The sequence below is a fragment of the Elephas maximus genome, chromosome 11, assembly GCF_024166365.1.
Source record: "Elephas maximus indicus isolate mEleMax1 chromosome 11, mEleMax1 primary haplotype, whole genome shotgun sequence".
Taxonomy (NCBI): Eukaryota; Metazoa; Chordata; class Mammalia; order Proboscidea; family Elephantidae; genus Elephas; species Elephas maximus.
In genome coordinates this window covers 65,262,220-65,279,147 of record NC_064829.1, presented here as the reverse complement: position 1 = coordinate 65,279,147, position 16,928 = coordinate 65,262,220, and positions in this window count along the sequence as shown.

Sequence of the window (16,928 nt, the reverse complement as noted above, 5' to 3'; positions counted from 1 at the left end):
ATTATTTATACCCATTGTTGCCGAGTCAATTCCTACTCATAGAGACTCCTTAGGACAAAGCAGAACTGTCCCCATAAGGTTTCCAAAGAGTGGCTGGTGGATTTGAACTGTCAGCCTTTTAGTTAGCAGCCGTGGCTCTTAACCACTGCATCACAGGGCTCCAGAATTATTTATAGTACCTTAAACTTACAATATATTTCTTACAAGGTGACACAGGTAGTTTTCAGACAATACACAGTGACAGTAGTCTTCTCATATATATATAAAACAGTATATAGAGAAAAGTAGCCTTCTCATCTCTGTCTCTACCCCACCCCACGTCACCAGTTTCTCTCCCACAGGGGGAGATATCCTTCTGGAGATATTTTCTACCTACATGTTTATATATATATATTTCTTTTTTAGCTTATCATTTTTTCTTCTCTATAGCAGTAGATCAATAGGTATATATTTTAAAAAAAAAGAACGAACTCATTGCCCTCCAATAGATTCTGACTCATGGTAACCCCACACTTGTCAGAGTAGAATTGAGCTCCATAGGGTTTTCAATGACTGATTCTTTGGAACAGATTGCCAGGCCTTTCTACTGAGGCACCTGTAGGTGGACTCAAACCTCCAACCTTCAGGTTGGCAGCTGAGCACATTAACGTTTGCACCACCCAGGCACTCCTATGAATATGTACTTTTTTTTAATTCAGCAAAAACCCAAACAAAACAAAAAAACCTCTTTGTGTGGTAATGAAAAGGTATATTTCCATAACTACTTTTCTGTTTACCAGAACCACGAAGTTAACAAACTATTGGCATTTTGCCTTTACCGGTGAGTGTGTATTTCTGTCTTACAAGGGGCACTGTAGGTAGAGAGCCACAGTTCTGATTCCAAGTGTGGCTTGCCTCACAGCCTGAGTCTGCCAGTGCATTAGTGCTGGCACGACCTGTACCACACGCCTGAGAAGCCCTGCTGCGTGGGGATAAGAACGCCAGCATCTGATGCACTGGGAGCCTTCCTGCTCTCCTCGGAGTCCTGACAAGAAATGACCTTGTTCAACCCTGCTGAGCTTTCTAGATTGACTGGGCTTATAGCAACACATGGAAAGGAGATTATGTTTATTTATTTATTTTTTTTTTAAATAATTTTTATTGTGCTTTAAGTGAAAGTTTACAAATCAAGTCAGTCTGTCACATATAAGCTTATATACACCTTACTCCATACTCCCACTTACTCTCCCCCTAATGAGTCAGCCCGCTCCCTCCTTCCAGTCTCTCCTTTCGTGATGATTTTGCCAGTTTCTAACCCTTTCTACCCTCCTATCTCCCCTCCAGACAGGCGATGCCAACACAGTCTCAAGTGTCCACCTGATACAAGTAGCTCACTCTTCATCAGCATCTCTCTCCAACCCATTGTCCAGTCCCTTCCATGTCTGATGAGTTGTCTTTGGGAATGGTTCCTGTCCTGGGCCAACAGAAGGTTTGGGGACCATGACCGCCGGGATTCCTCTCATCTCAGTCAGACCATTAAGTCTGGTCTTTTTACGAGAATTTGGGGTCTGCATCCCACTGATCTCCTGCTCCCTCAGGGGTTCTCTGTTGTGCTCCCTGTCAGGGCAGTCATCAGTTGTGGCCGGGCACCATCTAGTTCTTCTGGTCTCAGGATGATGTAAGTCTCTGGTTCATATGGCCCTTTCTGTCTCTTGGGCTCATAGTTATCGTGTGACCTTGGTGTTCTTCATTTTCCTTTGCTCCAGGTGGGTTGAGACCAATTGATGCATCTTAGATGGCCGCTTGTTAGCATTTAAGACCCCAGGCGCCACATTTCAAAGTGGCGAGATTATGTTTATTTTTAAAAGTAAAACAAAACAACCTTCCCAAGGCCTTTGTCTGTGTGCAAACAATGCAAACACACACACACACACACACAACCACATGCAATGTATGTATGTTGTTTTGTTAGGTGCTGTTGAGTCAATTCTGACTCATACGACCCCATGTACAACAGAACGAAACACTTCACGGTCCTGTGCCGTAAAGTGCTATCTTTGAGTCTGTTGTTGCAACCACTGTGTCAATCCATCTTGCTGAGGATCTTCCTCTTTTTCACCAGCCCTCTGCTTTACCAAGCATGATGTCCTTCTCTAGAGACCGAGCCCTCCTGATGACATATAAAAATACGTTAGACGAAGTCTCGCCATTCTCACTTTTAAGAAGCATTCTGGCTGTACTTCTTCCAAGACAGGTTTGTTTGTTCTTCTGGCAGTCCATATTTTTTGCCAACACCATAATTACAAATGCATCCATTCTTCTTTGGTCTTCCTTATTCATTGTCCAGCTTTTACATGCATATAAGGCAATTGAAAACACCATGGCTTGGGTCAGGTACATCTTAGTCCTCAAGGTGACATCTTTGCTTTTTAACACTTCAAAGAGGTCTTTTGCAACAGATTTGTCTAATGCAATACGTCATTTGATTTCTTGACTGCTGCTTCCATGGCATTGATTATGAATCCAAGCAAAGCGAAATCTTTGACAACTTTAATATTTTCTCCACGTATCATGATGTTGCTTATTGGTCGAGTTGTGAGGGCTTTTGTGTTCTTTATGTTGAGGTGTAATCCACACTGAAGGCTGTGGTCTTTGATCTTCATCAGTAAGTGCTTCAAGTCCTTTTCACTTATAGCAAGCAGTGTTGTGTCAGCTGCATGTAGCAGGTCGTTAATGAGTTTTCTGCCAATCCTGATGCCGTGGTCTTCATATCCTCTAGTTTCTTGAGTTATTTGCTCAGCATACAGACTGAATAAGTATGGTGAAAGACAACCCTGACGCACACCTTTCCTGACCTTAAACCATGTAGTATCCCCCTGTTGTCTTTGAATGACTGCCTCTTGATCAATGTACAGGTTCCTCATGAGCACAATTAAGTGTTCTGGAATTCCCATTCTTTGAAACGTTATCCATAATTTGTTATAATCAACACAATTGAATGTTTTTGCATGGTCAATTGTTGTTGTTAGGTGCCATCAAGTCTATTCTGACTCATAGTGACACTATGTGCAACAGAACGAAACACAACCCAGTCTTGTGCCATTCTCACAATTGTTGTTATGCTTGAGCCCATTTTCGAAGCCACTGTGTCAATCCATCTCATTGAGGGTCCTCTTTTTTGCTGACCCTCTACTTTACCAAGCATGATGTCCTTCTCCAGGGACTAGTCCCTCCTGATAACTTGTCCAAAGTACAAGAGACAAAGTCTCATCATCCTTGCTTTTAAGGAGCATTCTGTTGTACTTCTTCCATAGTCTTTATTGCATAGTCAATAAAACACAGGTAAACGTCTTTCTGGCATTCTCTGCTTTCAGCCAAGATCCATCTGACATCAGCAATGATATTCCTCATTCCACGTACTCTTCTAAATCAGGCTTGAATTTCTGGCAGTTCCCTGTCAATGGAACCATTTTTGAATTATTTACTTGCGTGTGATATTAATAATATTGTTTGATAATTTCTGCATTCTGTTGGATCTCCTTTCTTTGGAATAGGCACAAATATGAGTCTCTTCCAGTTGGTTGGCCAGGTAGCTGTCTTCCAAGTTTCTTGGCATAGACGAGTGAGCACTTCCAGTGCTGCATCTGTTTGTTGAAACATTTCAATTGGTATTCTGTCATTTCCTGGAGGCTTCTTTTTTTTGCCAGTGCCTTCAGTGCAGCTTGGACTTCTTTCAATGCCATTGATTCTTGATGATATGCTACCTCCTGAAAAGTTTGGACGGTGACCAAACTTTTTGTATCTTTTTGATACAGTGACTCTGTATATTCCCTCCATTTACTTTTGATGCTTCCTGTGTCATTCATTTTTTTGCCCATAGAGTCCTTCACAACTGTGACCTGAGGTTTAATTTTTTTCTTCAGTTCTTTCAGCTTGAGAAATGCCAAACATGTTCTTCTCTTTTGGTTTTCTAACTCCAGGTCTTTATACATTTCATTATAATACTTCACTTTGTCTTCTGGAGCCACCCTTTGCAATCTTCTGTTCATCTCTTTTACTTCATTTCTTCCTTTTGCTTTAGTTACTCTACATTCAAGATCAAGTTTCAGAGTCTCTTCTGACATCCATTTTGGTCTTTTTTTTTTTTTTTTTTAATGACCTTTTGCTTTCTTCATGTATGATGTCCTTGATGTCATCTCACAACTTGTCTGGTCTTCTGTGTTCGATGCGTCAGATCTATTCTTGAGATGGTCTCATAATTCACGTAGGTTATACTCAAGGTCGTACTTTGAATCTTGTGGACTTGTTTTAATTGTTTCAGCTTCAGCTTAAACTTGCTTACGAGCAATTGACGGTTTGTTCTGCATTTGGCCTTGGCCTTGTTCTGACTGATGACATTGATCTTCTTCTTTGTCTCTTTCCACAGATGTAGTCGATTTGATTACTGTGTTTTCCATCCAGTGAGGTCCATGTGTATAGTTGCCATCGATGTTGTTGAAAAAGATATTTTCAATGAATAAGTTGTTGCCAAATTCTATCACGATATCTCCTGCATCATTTTTTATCAGTAAAGCCATATTGTCCAACTACTGATCCTTCTTCTTTGTTCCTAACTTTCACATCCCAATCACCAGTAATTATCAATGCATCTTGGCTGCATGTTTGAGTAATTTCGACTGCAGAAATTGGTAAAAATCTTCAATTTCTTCATCTTTGGTATTAGTGATTGATTCGTAAATTTGAATAATTGTTGTATTAACTAGTCTTTCTTGTAGGCACATGTATGTTATCCTATTGCTGGTAGCATTGTATTTTAGGATAGATCTTGAAATGTTCTTTTTGGTGATGAATATGATGTAGTTTCTCTTTAATTTGTCATTTTCAGGATAAAAGACTGTATGATTGTTTGATTCAAAATGGCCTGTACCAGTCCCTTTCAGCTCGCTAATGTCTAGGATACTGATCTTGAATCATTCCATTTCACTTTTAACAACTTTCAATTTTCCTTGATTTATACTTTGTACATTCCATGTTCCGATTACTAATGAATGTTTGTACCTGTTTCTTCTCATTTTGAGTCATGCCACATCAGCAAATGAAGGTCCTGAAGGCTATACTCAATCCTTGGGTCATTAAGGTCGACTTTGCTTTGAGGAGGCAGCTCTTCCCCAGTTGTATTTTGAGTGCCTTCCAACCTGAGGAGCTCATCTTCTGGCACTATATCGGACAATGTTCTGCTGTTATCCGTAATATTTTCATTGGCCATTTTTTTCAGAAGTAGATTACCAGGTCCTTTTTCCCAGTCTGTCTTAGTCTGGAAGCTCCACTGAAACCTGTCTGCCATGGGTGACCCTGCTGGTATTAGAAATACTGGTAGCATAGCTTCCAGCATCACAGCAACAGGCAAGCTACCACAGTACGACAAACTGACAGACGAGTGGTGGAAATGCGTGTATAATCACTTCTAATTAACTTCATCTCTTCCTGCAAAACTAAGTGTGAAGTCTTAAACACTTGTCAGCTTCTCTGCCTGTGAAATCTATCTACTTCTAATTGTGAATAACAATACATTCAAGGTTAGCTATAAATGACTCAGACTTCACAGGCATCTAGTCTTAAAACCACATTGAAAGATGAATACATTAATCCAAAAGATGTTTGTGGTATGCTTCCAGATAAAAATATGGTTATTTATGCCTTTCCCAAATGTCTTTTTATTTTTCTAAATGGGGGTGGGGGGGTGGAGGCAGTGGTGTTTTTCTCTGACATCTGTGAGAAACTAGATTTGATTCCAAAGCAAGCCCAAATATAAAATGTACAGTGCTGTAAAGAGGCTTAAAATAAAGATGCATCTATAAGTATAATGGATTGAAAGAATGAATTCAATTTATAATTTCACAATATAAGATACTCAAAGAAAAAAATAATATTTTTTTTTTGCAAAGAGCAAACATTAAATAAGATTAAGGTTTTGTCACCATCTCAGTGGCCTTTAGAGTACAGCAAGTGCTTCCACACTTCACCACTAGATGTCAGGAAGAGCCCAGTTAAATATCATAGGCAGTCTTCTTGAGTACAGTCTACCACATGACCTTTCAAAGTTTTTCCCAATTTTGTAGTTAATTTGAATAGGAAGCGATTTCCTTTGGGGCTTTGTGTGAAAATATTCATTGTGGATTGATTTTAAGTAAGATACTGGTAACTATTAGAAAATGTGATTGGTTATCAAATGCTGGAAAAACAACGCACTGAGCATTGAGTTTATCTCCAGGGAGAATGTCAATTCTCAGCAGGTTGTCAGAGCTGGGCCAAAGGCTGCTCAGGAGCTTCGGCTTAAGACATCTGCCCTTCCCCTCCTTTTGAATTAGGCGTGAGTTTGTCAAATGCACAGACTTCAAAGCCTTTTTCATAAAACTAGGCCAGTGGAAGAAACAGTAAATGGGAGGACTTTGACAGGCAGGTGAGAATGTTTGAATTTGGGCTTTGAGATCCACTAAAAGAAGTATTTCTGGGAGACTAGAACCAATAGGCTAAAGTTTAGAGAGGGAGAATTTCATTCGATATAAGGAAGAACTTGCCTAAAAAGAAAACTGCCAACCACTTAATATAATGCCTTATGAAGTAGTGGGTTCCTTATCACTGGAGATGCTCAAGCACCAACAGAGTGGCCCTCAGCAGGGGACAGCCTAGAGAGAATCCCTATGTGGGGTGGTGTCTTAATTTCTTCGTGCTCCTGTACCAGAAATACCACAAATGGGTGAGTTTAAAGAACAGAAATATATTTTCTCAAGGTTATGGAGGCTAGAAGTCTGAATTCAGGGCACCAGCTCTAGGGGAAGGCTTGTTGTCTGTCATTCTTGGGGGACAATCTCTTTCAGTATCTTTAGACCCTGGATTCCTTGAATCCTCGGTGGTCTCCATGTGGTATGTATCTCCCCTCTGTTTTTGTATACTTCTCTGTGCCCAATCTGCTTTTTATATCTCAAAAGTGAGTAGGTTTAAGACACACCATATGCTGATATGGCCTTATTAATACAACAAAGAAAGCCCCACTCCCAAATGGGATTACATCCACAGGTATAGATGTTAGGATTCCACTGCATGTTTTAGAGAGATACAACTTAATCCCTAACAGCTGGATTAAGCATGAATGGTTAAACGTTCAGCAGCTAACCAAAAGGTTGGCAGTTCAAATCCACCAGCTGCTCCTTGGAAACCCCATAGGGCAGTTCTACTCTGTCCTACAGGGTCACTATGAGTTGGAATCAACTCAACGACAATGAGTTTAAGAGTCTCAGATTTGGAGATTGTACATTCGGTGCTGGCAATCCTTCAACAATCAAGGAGGCAGCAAGAGTCAAGAATGTGTGCTTAGGGAAATAAAACAGAAATATTTGAGTTTACTTAACCAAGAAAAATAGGAATTTTAAAGAAGCCTCATAGGGGAGGTGAGGTGGTTATGCTGGTTTGTGGGACTCTGCCTGGGAAAAACTGATAAGAAAGGACTGTTTAGCTTTGGTGCATCCAGCCTCAGGTTCCCAAATTCTGTCCATCCAAGGGGCACATCGCCTCATGCCCAAGGGCAATGGTATACTCACCCTGCTCTTCTAATCAGAAGTGATCTCAACTGAGACCTCAAAAAGTAAACCTGGGAGTAATTTAAGTGACAACCTTCAAAATGTGTTGCATTTTACTACAGGACAAAACCTTAGACTAAACAAAAGAAATAAATGTTAGTCTGAGAATAGATGTTCTCAGCCCGCCTGTAGGGGAAGAAATGGGCCCTGGTTTGACCTTTGAATAGTTGCTTTTTCTGCCAAGATGATAAGCCCCAGAGTATGACTGGCCCTTAAAATACAACATATGAGCTCCAGAGGTGGATAAAAAACAAAACAAACAATTTCCACATTCTCATTGCTCTTAAGAAAAGGGACTATAGTTGAGATATAATTCAAGCCCACTCAAGATGCTGAGCTATATAGTATGTGACCCTATTGTATATTAAAGGGCGTGACTTGATAAAGTCTATCCAAATATACCACCACCCCTCTGTCAATTTGTTGTACCATGTTGGCTTGAGTGTTGCAATGATGCTGGAAGCTATGCCACCAGTAATTCAAATACTACCAGGGTCACCCAAGGTGGACAGATTTCGGTGGAGCTTCCAGATTAAGATGGACTAGGAAGAAAGGCCTGAAGGGCCTGGTGATTTAGTTCTGAAAATTAACAAAGGAAAACCCTACGGGTCACAACAGAATAGAGTTGTCCAATATAGCTCTGGAAGATGAGCCCCGTAGGTTGGAAGGAACAATGAACCCAAGTATGCCAACGATCACGATCATGAGGATAACATAGGACCAGGCAACATTTAGTTCTGTTGTACGTGGGGTTGCCACGAGTTGGAGCTGCCTCAATGGCAACTGACAACAACGTCCAAATATATGCAATAATAAAACAGGTTTTATAACATCTTCCTCTCTAAACTCAGAGTTTGGTGAAATACCACATGGTTACCCTGTGAGATGGGTTTAAGATTTATTTCTAATGCCAGGAGTGGAGAGGATTTCAGCATCCTTACATTTTCTGGGTGTGCAAACAGAGTTTATTGCTGGGCTGGTTACCTGAATTCTTGACCAAATTTTAAATGAAAGTCTTTCTCCTTTATTTCCCACAGGCAAGGACTACTTGCAATACTGGTGATGCTTAGATCTGGAGTGGACCATAGGGGTCACGTAGCCCAAAGTCTTCATTTTACAGGTGAGGAAATTGAGGCCCAGAGTGACTTATTCTGACTGGAAGCTCAATGTTTCTCCCACCAGACAGTCTCCTTCCTGGAGGATGTGTTTGACTCACTGAGAGATGTTTGTGCTGGCCATGCATACACCTTCACTGTCTCTCCCAGGAAACAAGAACAAATGTTCAGAGATACCTGGGTGAGGTAGAAGTATGATCTATTGCTATCATGCACCTCGATAGTTCCTATTATTTATTCAATTTATTGCTGATTCCCCACAGTGAGCCCCATGCTTAGATTCCCACCCACTGCCATCTAGTTGACTCTGACTCACAGTGACCCTATAGGACAGAGTAGAACTACTCCGTACATGAGGAAGTGTTCATGATCATTAGCCATTAAAGGAATGGAAATCAAAACTATGATGAGATGCCATCTCACCCCAACAAAATAAACCCCTTTGCCATCGATTTGATTCTGACTCATAGCGACCCTATAGGACGGTAGAACTGCCCCATAGGGTTTCCAAGGAGTGCATGATGGATTTGAACTGCCAACCTTTTGGTTAGTGGCTGTAGCTCTTAACCACTACACCACCAGCATTTCCCACCCCAACAAGGCTAACATTAATCCCCAAAACACAAAATAATAAATGTTGGAGAGGTTGTGGAGAGACTGCAACACCTATACACTGCTGGTGGGAACGTAAAATGGTACAACCACTCTGGAAATCGATTTGACACTTCCTTAAGAAGCTAGAAATAGTACCATATGATCTAGCAATCCCACTTCTTGGAATATATTCTAGAGAAATAAGAGCCACCACACAAGTAGATATATGCACACCCATATTTATTGCAGCACTGTTCACAATAGCAAAAATAAGGAAACAACCTAGGTGCCTGTCTTAGTCATCTAGTGCTGCTATAACAGAAATACCACAAGTGGATGGCTTTGATAAAGAGAAGTTTATTCTCTCGCAGTCTAGTAGGCTACAAGTCCAAATTCAGGGCATCAGTTCCAGGGAAGTCTTTCCCTCTCTGTCGGCTCTGGAGGAAGGTCCTTGTCCTCAGTCCTCCCCTGATCAAGGAGCTTTTCAGGTGCGAGGACCCCGTGTCCAAAGGACATGCTCTGCTCCTGGTGCTGCTTTTTTGGTGGTATGAGGTCCCCCACTCTCTGCTTGCTTCCCTTTCCTTTTATCTGTTGAGAGATAAAAAGTGGTGCAGGCCATACTTCAGGGAAACACTCTTTACACTGCATCAGGGAGGTGACCTGAATAAGGACGGTGTTATAATCCCACCCTAATCCTTTCAACATAACATTACAATCACAAAATGGAAGACAACCATACAGTACTGGGAATCATGGCCTAACCAATTTGATACATATTTTTTGGGGGGACACAATTCAATCCATGATAGTGCCCATCAACAGATGAATGGATAAACAAATCATGGTATAGTCACACGATGGAATACTACAGAACGATAAAGAGCAATGACGAATCCTCCAAGCATCTCAAAACACAGATGAATCTGGAGGCATTAAGCTGAGTGAAATTAGTTGCAAAAGGACAAATATTGTATGAGACCACTATCGTAAGAACTCAAGAAAAGGTTAAACACAGAACGGAACATTTTTTGATGGCTATGAGTTTTTTTTTTTATGAGGGTGGGGAAGGAGGGAGACAGAAATTCTAGATAGTAGACAAGAATTATCTTAGGTGAAAGGAAGTCAGCACAATTGGACTAAACAAAAAGCTAAGAAGTTTCCTGAGCACAACCAAACATTTCGAAGGACAGAGTATCAGGGGCGAGGGTCTGGAGATCATGGTTTTGGGGGACAGTCTAGGTCAATTGGCATAAAAAAGTTTATTAAGAAAATGTTCTGCATCCCACTTTGGTGAGTGGCGCCTGGGGTCTTAAAAGCTTGCAAGCAGCCATCTCAGAGGCATCAACTGGTCCCAACCCACCTGGAACAAAAGAGAATGAAGACTACCAAATACACAAGGAAAATAATAGCCCAAGGGACAAAAGGGCCACATAAAGCAAAGACTTCATTAGCCTGAGACCAGAAGACCTAGATGGTGCCCAGCTACCACCAATGACCACCCCGACTGTCAGGGAACAAAACAGATAGAGTCCCTGATGGAGCAGGAGAAAAGTGTGATGCAGAACTCAAACTGATGTAAAAAGACTAGACTTAATGGTCTGACTGAGATTCTGGAAGAACCCCAGAAGACATGGCTCCTGGACTATTAACCCAGAACTAAAACCATTCCTGAAGCGAACCCTTCAGACAAAGATTAGACTGGAGTATAAAACATAAAATAATACTAGTGAAGAGTGTGCTTCTTAGTTCAAGCAGGCAAAAAAAAAAAAAAAAAAAGTCATTTAACTTTCCCCTGCTCTACACACTTCAGTGGTTCCTTCATTTTCCATCCTCTCCATCTTTGCATGTGTGTTAATCTTGTCTCTTTAAATAGATTTGACTTTCCCATAGTACCTAACATAGTTCTAGGTACACAGTGGGTCTTTAATTAATTGTTTGGTTAAAGGGGTCAGTTTATTCGATGCTGTTAAACTACTACATGACTATTTCTGGGAGACTAGAATTTTAAGTCGTACTGCTATTCTCCACACCTTAAAGGAAATAAATGTTAGATTAGAGAAGTCTGTGAAGAAGAGAAGATTCCGTTTAAGGACTTTTGCAAGAGTGAGCTGATGGTGGTGATCTTGACTCTTATCTGTACCTCTAAATAGACTCTGGAAATATTTCATGTCAATTCATTTCTGTACATTTTTAATATTGGGAAAGGGAAAATATTCATTTTCTAAAATATGAACACTATATAAAAAAGAAATTGACCTGATTTTTGACTATTAGAAAATTAGATCAATTCCTTTCATAGATAGTGCTCATATTTTGGAAAATGAACACTATATAACTCTGGAATTAAAAAAAACAAAACAAAAACAAAAAAACCGTAACCTGTTGCTGTGAAGCCCAAATCACAGCAACCCTGTAGGACTGGGTAGAAATCCCCCATAAGTTTTCCAAGGAGCACCTGGTGGATTTGAACTGCCAACCTTTTGGTTAGCAGCCGAACTCTTAACCACTACGCCACCAGGGTTTCCAATTCTAGGATAGGCATCTAAGGAAAAGGAGAAGCCAATTTTCAGAGAACTGACATGCGTTTTTTCCTTCCTCAGGATTGTATTGGGAAACCACAGCTGACTATTACAGTCTAAGTTACTGCTTAACCTAAAGGCCTTTTAACTGACTTAGAAAATGATTGCCCACAAGTTGGCACTGAGAAGGCTGAAACCACAGAGGAAACAGTTAGAAAAAAAGAAGAAAACAAAGTGTAATGAAGATGTTTAGATTCATTCAAAAGTCTACACGTGTATTTAAAATAGACATTATAGCCAAGCCTGACTTTCAAGTTCCCTAGGAAGTTTTCTGTTGACAAGCCTGACTTTCAAGTTCCCTAGGAAGTTTTCTGTTGAAAGGACAGGATCAGGGAGAAGCTATGTTCTTCTAAACCTGAAAAACCTATCGTATGTGCTGAATCTCCATGGGAGACAAACAATTAATTTAGATATGTTTTATTCCTAAGGATATACTATAACCCAGACAACCCAGTGCTGTCGAGTCGATTCCAACTCAAAGTGACCCTATAGGACAGAGTAGAACTGCCCATAGAGTTTCCAAGGAGTGCCTGGCAGATTCACGTAACCACTACACCACCAGGGTTTCCAAGGAAATACTATAGACATTGAAAATTAACATTCCATCTTCATTTTTTTCACTGAACATAATGGAAATGTTGTGTACTGTATTTTTCTACAGGTGGAGAGGTAAGGAGGAGTCTGTATATTTCTCTCTTTTCTGTATCCCTCTCTCTCTCTTTCTTTCTCTCCTTAAGACACCCTTATTATATGGGAGTTGAATGATATTCCTAACAACCATTTTGACTAACAGTTGGATTTTGGTAACTGTTTTCTCTACTTAGCTTTTGGGAGGTATACAAGTTGACTCATGTATTTTCTGTGTGGTAATAGGTTCCATAGAATTTTCATTGGCTGATTTTCAGAAATAAATCATGGAGGTGGTGCAGGACCAGGCAGCATTTTGTTCCATTGTGCTTGGCGTCCCCATTAGTCAGGGGCTGACTCGATGGCAGCTAAAGAAAACAATAATAGGTTTGAATTTGTATAAATTTGCAAAAGTTCGGGTTTTTAGGTTGTCAGTGTTGCAGCACCCCCTAAACAACATCTGTGGTGTCTGAAAGAGGAAGAAAATCACTAGCATGCTAGGTGGAATGGAAGGAAAAAAAAGCAAGAGACATTTCCTATTGACTCTAATTAAAGAATTTTTGCAAATCATTGCTTACACCTTGGGTTTTACACTGTGCAGTCCGCACTGGCTTTTAATTTGCTTTCAAGTACAGTTCAAGGTGTGGATATTGATCTATAAACTCCCGTTGGTTGGTCCCTGGGTACCAAGCTACATCTCTTTGTGTACCATTGTGACAGCTGAGGTCAATTAGAGTGCTGGCTAACAATCCTCAAATCTAAACACCCTGAAAAGGTGTCCTTGATAAGGTGCCCCCCGCTCAGGAGCCGTCTTTCTTGGGTCAGGAAGAAGCTCGAAGCATGGCCACATAATTGGTCTTGATTCCACCCATGCAGCTTCTCTCAGGACATTTTATCTGCTCAGATTGGTATACTAAAGCTTTCTGTAAAAGCTAATTTGGCTCTGGGTGTGGAGAGCGCTTCCTGGGGCTTTCTTCCTGTGTCTGTGGAGCGTGCAATGCTGATGTTAGTGTTACTCAAAGTGTGGTCCACCTTGGGCCCCAGCCTAGACCTACTGAATCAGAAGCTTTCCAGGTGATGCTGATAAACCTGAACTTTAAGAACTACTGGCCTCTGTGATGATGTCAGGGGCTATGAGAACTCCTTCACGCTATCCCTCACTCCACACCACCCAAATCTCCCTTGCTTGTTGCACACCTGAAATTTAATCAGAGTAACATCTCTTCTAGAGTGTAAAGCTTTGGATCTCGCAAGATGCAAATTCCTAGGAGCACTTTCCCCTGTTGTCCATTATTTACATCTTAGCATGAACAGCTTCCTATTTTTCCGGTTTGATTAGAAAAGCTGACTCGAGAGGCCAGCCCTCAGGTGGAGAGCGATCTCTCTAGCAAAACTGGGAGGGAGCAGGGCACAAAGTAAGAACTTCCTTTGGTTGACAATTTTGCTCAGGGTAGGTTTTATGCATTTGTTCATCTGAAGCAGGTGATAAGATACAAGATAATTTGCAGAGGAAGGTCAGAGGCCCAAAACTCGTGAAAAAATCACAAAAATACTGAAGGATCAATATTAACAAGGAGAGGAGTCTTTGCTTAGAGTTGAAAAGTACGGATTAGTCAATGTGTTCTCAAAACCAGGAGAAGAAACTTTCACAGGAAATGGTGGTGGTGGTGTGTGCCGTCGAATTGATTCCGACACATAGCAACCCTACAGGGCAGAGTAGAACAGCCCCACAGGGATTCCTGGGCTGTAATCTTTATGGAAGCAGATCGCCAGGTCTTTTTTCCCTCCGAGCCGCTGGTGGGTTTGAACCGAACCACCGACCTTTTGGTTAGCTGCTAAGTGTTTAACCATTGCACCAACAGGCTCCTTAACACGGGAAATAGAGTGAGGCAAATGTAATGGGGGATTGTTGGTCGTCTGGAAGTTTACTAAAGACTCTGCAAAGGCTCTACTATAGAAAGAAAAAGAACATGTTATACTAAAATTTCAACCAATAGATCTATAGCTTGCATTGGCTAAGGAGACGTAAAGAAATATATAACTTCCTCACTGGGGTTCTTTGTGGCACTTAACAATTGTGTTAGAAGGAGATGGCTTGCCTGGTGAGCTGAGTATGGGACTCACATTCTTAATCCTAACTCCACCATCGGTTCCGCCAAGCCCTGGGTGAGTCTCTTAACTTCTCTGCGGCTGTTTCTTCCCTGTAAACCAGGAATAAAAACATTCACCTGCCCCTCAGAGGGACTCTGGGGGACTGGCTGGCAGATGACAGGACTGCCCTTTATGTTTTCAATGTGCCACATAAAAGCTCTTTTGCTTGTCGGGGCACTCTTTGTCTCGTCTCTCACAGAGCAACCTTTAATGGTGCTTTAGAAAATCAATTCCGTTTATAAACTCCATCAAATAATCACAGAGAACTTGAAGCTTTAACTTCTAAAACTGAAGTTGCTCAACGGGAAATTGCCAAATGTGGATATTACAGGCATTTTAACATGCTGAATGCGGCCTTGCACTGGATTATAATGATATTGAGGAATGTGCAGCTGTTTCTATTGGAGTGAGTAGTACCAGCCCTTGGAGAGCAGGGAATGGCAGGAACTGCCTCTAACTATTGTCATCTACAAGATTATCCCATTAATCATGTTTGTCTCTGGGAGTACCTTAGTTCTAACTCTAAGTGTTGTTTTTCCCTTGATGCATCCCATGTAAGAAAGCTTCTAATTGAAAACATTACAGGGACAAATTTCAAAACACTCCTAAATACAAAGAGGGTTTTAGCTGCCAATGAAAGAAAAGTAAACTGCACATATCAAAACCTGGTCTGATTAGATTTTTGGTTTTTCTGTTTCTTTTTTTAACCTATGAAGAATTGTCACTTGTTACTATCTGAAACACTCCAAATGGTGTTTCATTAGGTAGCATTAATGTCTGCATTCTTAACCAGATGAGGTGGCTAAGGGTCCCAGGCCTTTGGACCAGTCAGGGGGTGACCCATCTCTTCTCTCCTTTCCAATCAGAATTCAAGAAGGTCTGGGAGATGCAGATTAGTCAGGGGGCAAAAACAAAAAATACATTATTTTTTATGAGGTTCAGATGCATAAGGATGGGATGGTAGATTTTTATTAATAACATAATACCAGTCGACACTAGCCCCATTGCAGCATGTGTCGAAGCTGAGGCAGCTTCCTCTTCAGCAGCTGGTGTGACTTTTCATACTGTTTCTAGAGCTTCCCCCTACTGAAAAGTGGTACAAATTTTAGGGTATATGTGTTTCATCTTAATAGCTGTTATAAGAATATGGTACTATACTCACCTCAGAAATAAAAAAAATGCTCCGTGCATTTGTGTGTGTCTCTGTAATGAACATAAGAGCTGTACATATTTACGTACACAGGCACACATGCACGCATGCACCCATGTACTATGCACACAATTAGTTTTAATGTAGATCAGAGCTGAAAACCAAATGGAGTCCACGGGTGGTGCAAATAGTTAATGTGCTCAGCTGCTAACTAAAAGGCTGGAGTCCACCCAGAGTCGCCTTGGAAGAAAAGCCTGGGGATCTACTTCTGAAAAATTAGCCATTAAAAGCCCTACAGAGCGCAGGTCTACTGTGACGCATATGGGGTCGCCATGAGTCAGAGAGTTGGCCCGACAGCAACTGGTTTGGTTTTTAAAGACCAAATGCTGACAACAGGAAAAAACAAACAATAAATTTATTCACTAACTTACATTTAAACTTCAAGCAACAGAGATAACTTTTTGTTTATCTAACAAGTTCTGCATTGATCACAGACCAAAAGTGACCGTTAACGTATAAAAATGCATTTGTAATTAGGAAGATTATTTGATTTCTTGGGTCATATTTTTCAAATAGGCAGCCTAGCCCATCTGGTACTTTCTAATTTGAAATGCACTAGATGGAAGCTTAGGCTAGAATATACATGCACAAAGTTTTTGGAACTGAACTATAAAACCAGAAGTAGAGTGTTACTTCATGAGTTCGTTGATTATTTTTCCTGTTGTCTTTATTACCTAATAGTCAAACCTCATCCAAAATATCTATATACTAGTTCTGTTCTACTACTATATGTGGCATATGTTTAACGGATTTATTCATTCAACAAACATTTATTGAACACCCATAATGTGCCAAGCATGAGGAGTAGGACTCTCACTGAACATTAAGCAAATATTAAACGTTTCTTTCTTTCTTTACTATTTTGGGAGGAGAATAAAATAGCTTGTATCTAAGCTTCAAGGATTTGAAAAAATAAATGAAATTGTTCTCATAATTGCATATGTGTATGCGTAATATGTGGAGTCTTGGTGGCACAGTGGTTAAGAGCTCAGCTGCTAACCCACAGGTAGGCAGTTCAAATCCACCAGCGCTCCTT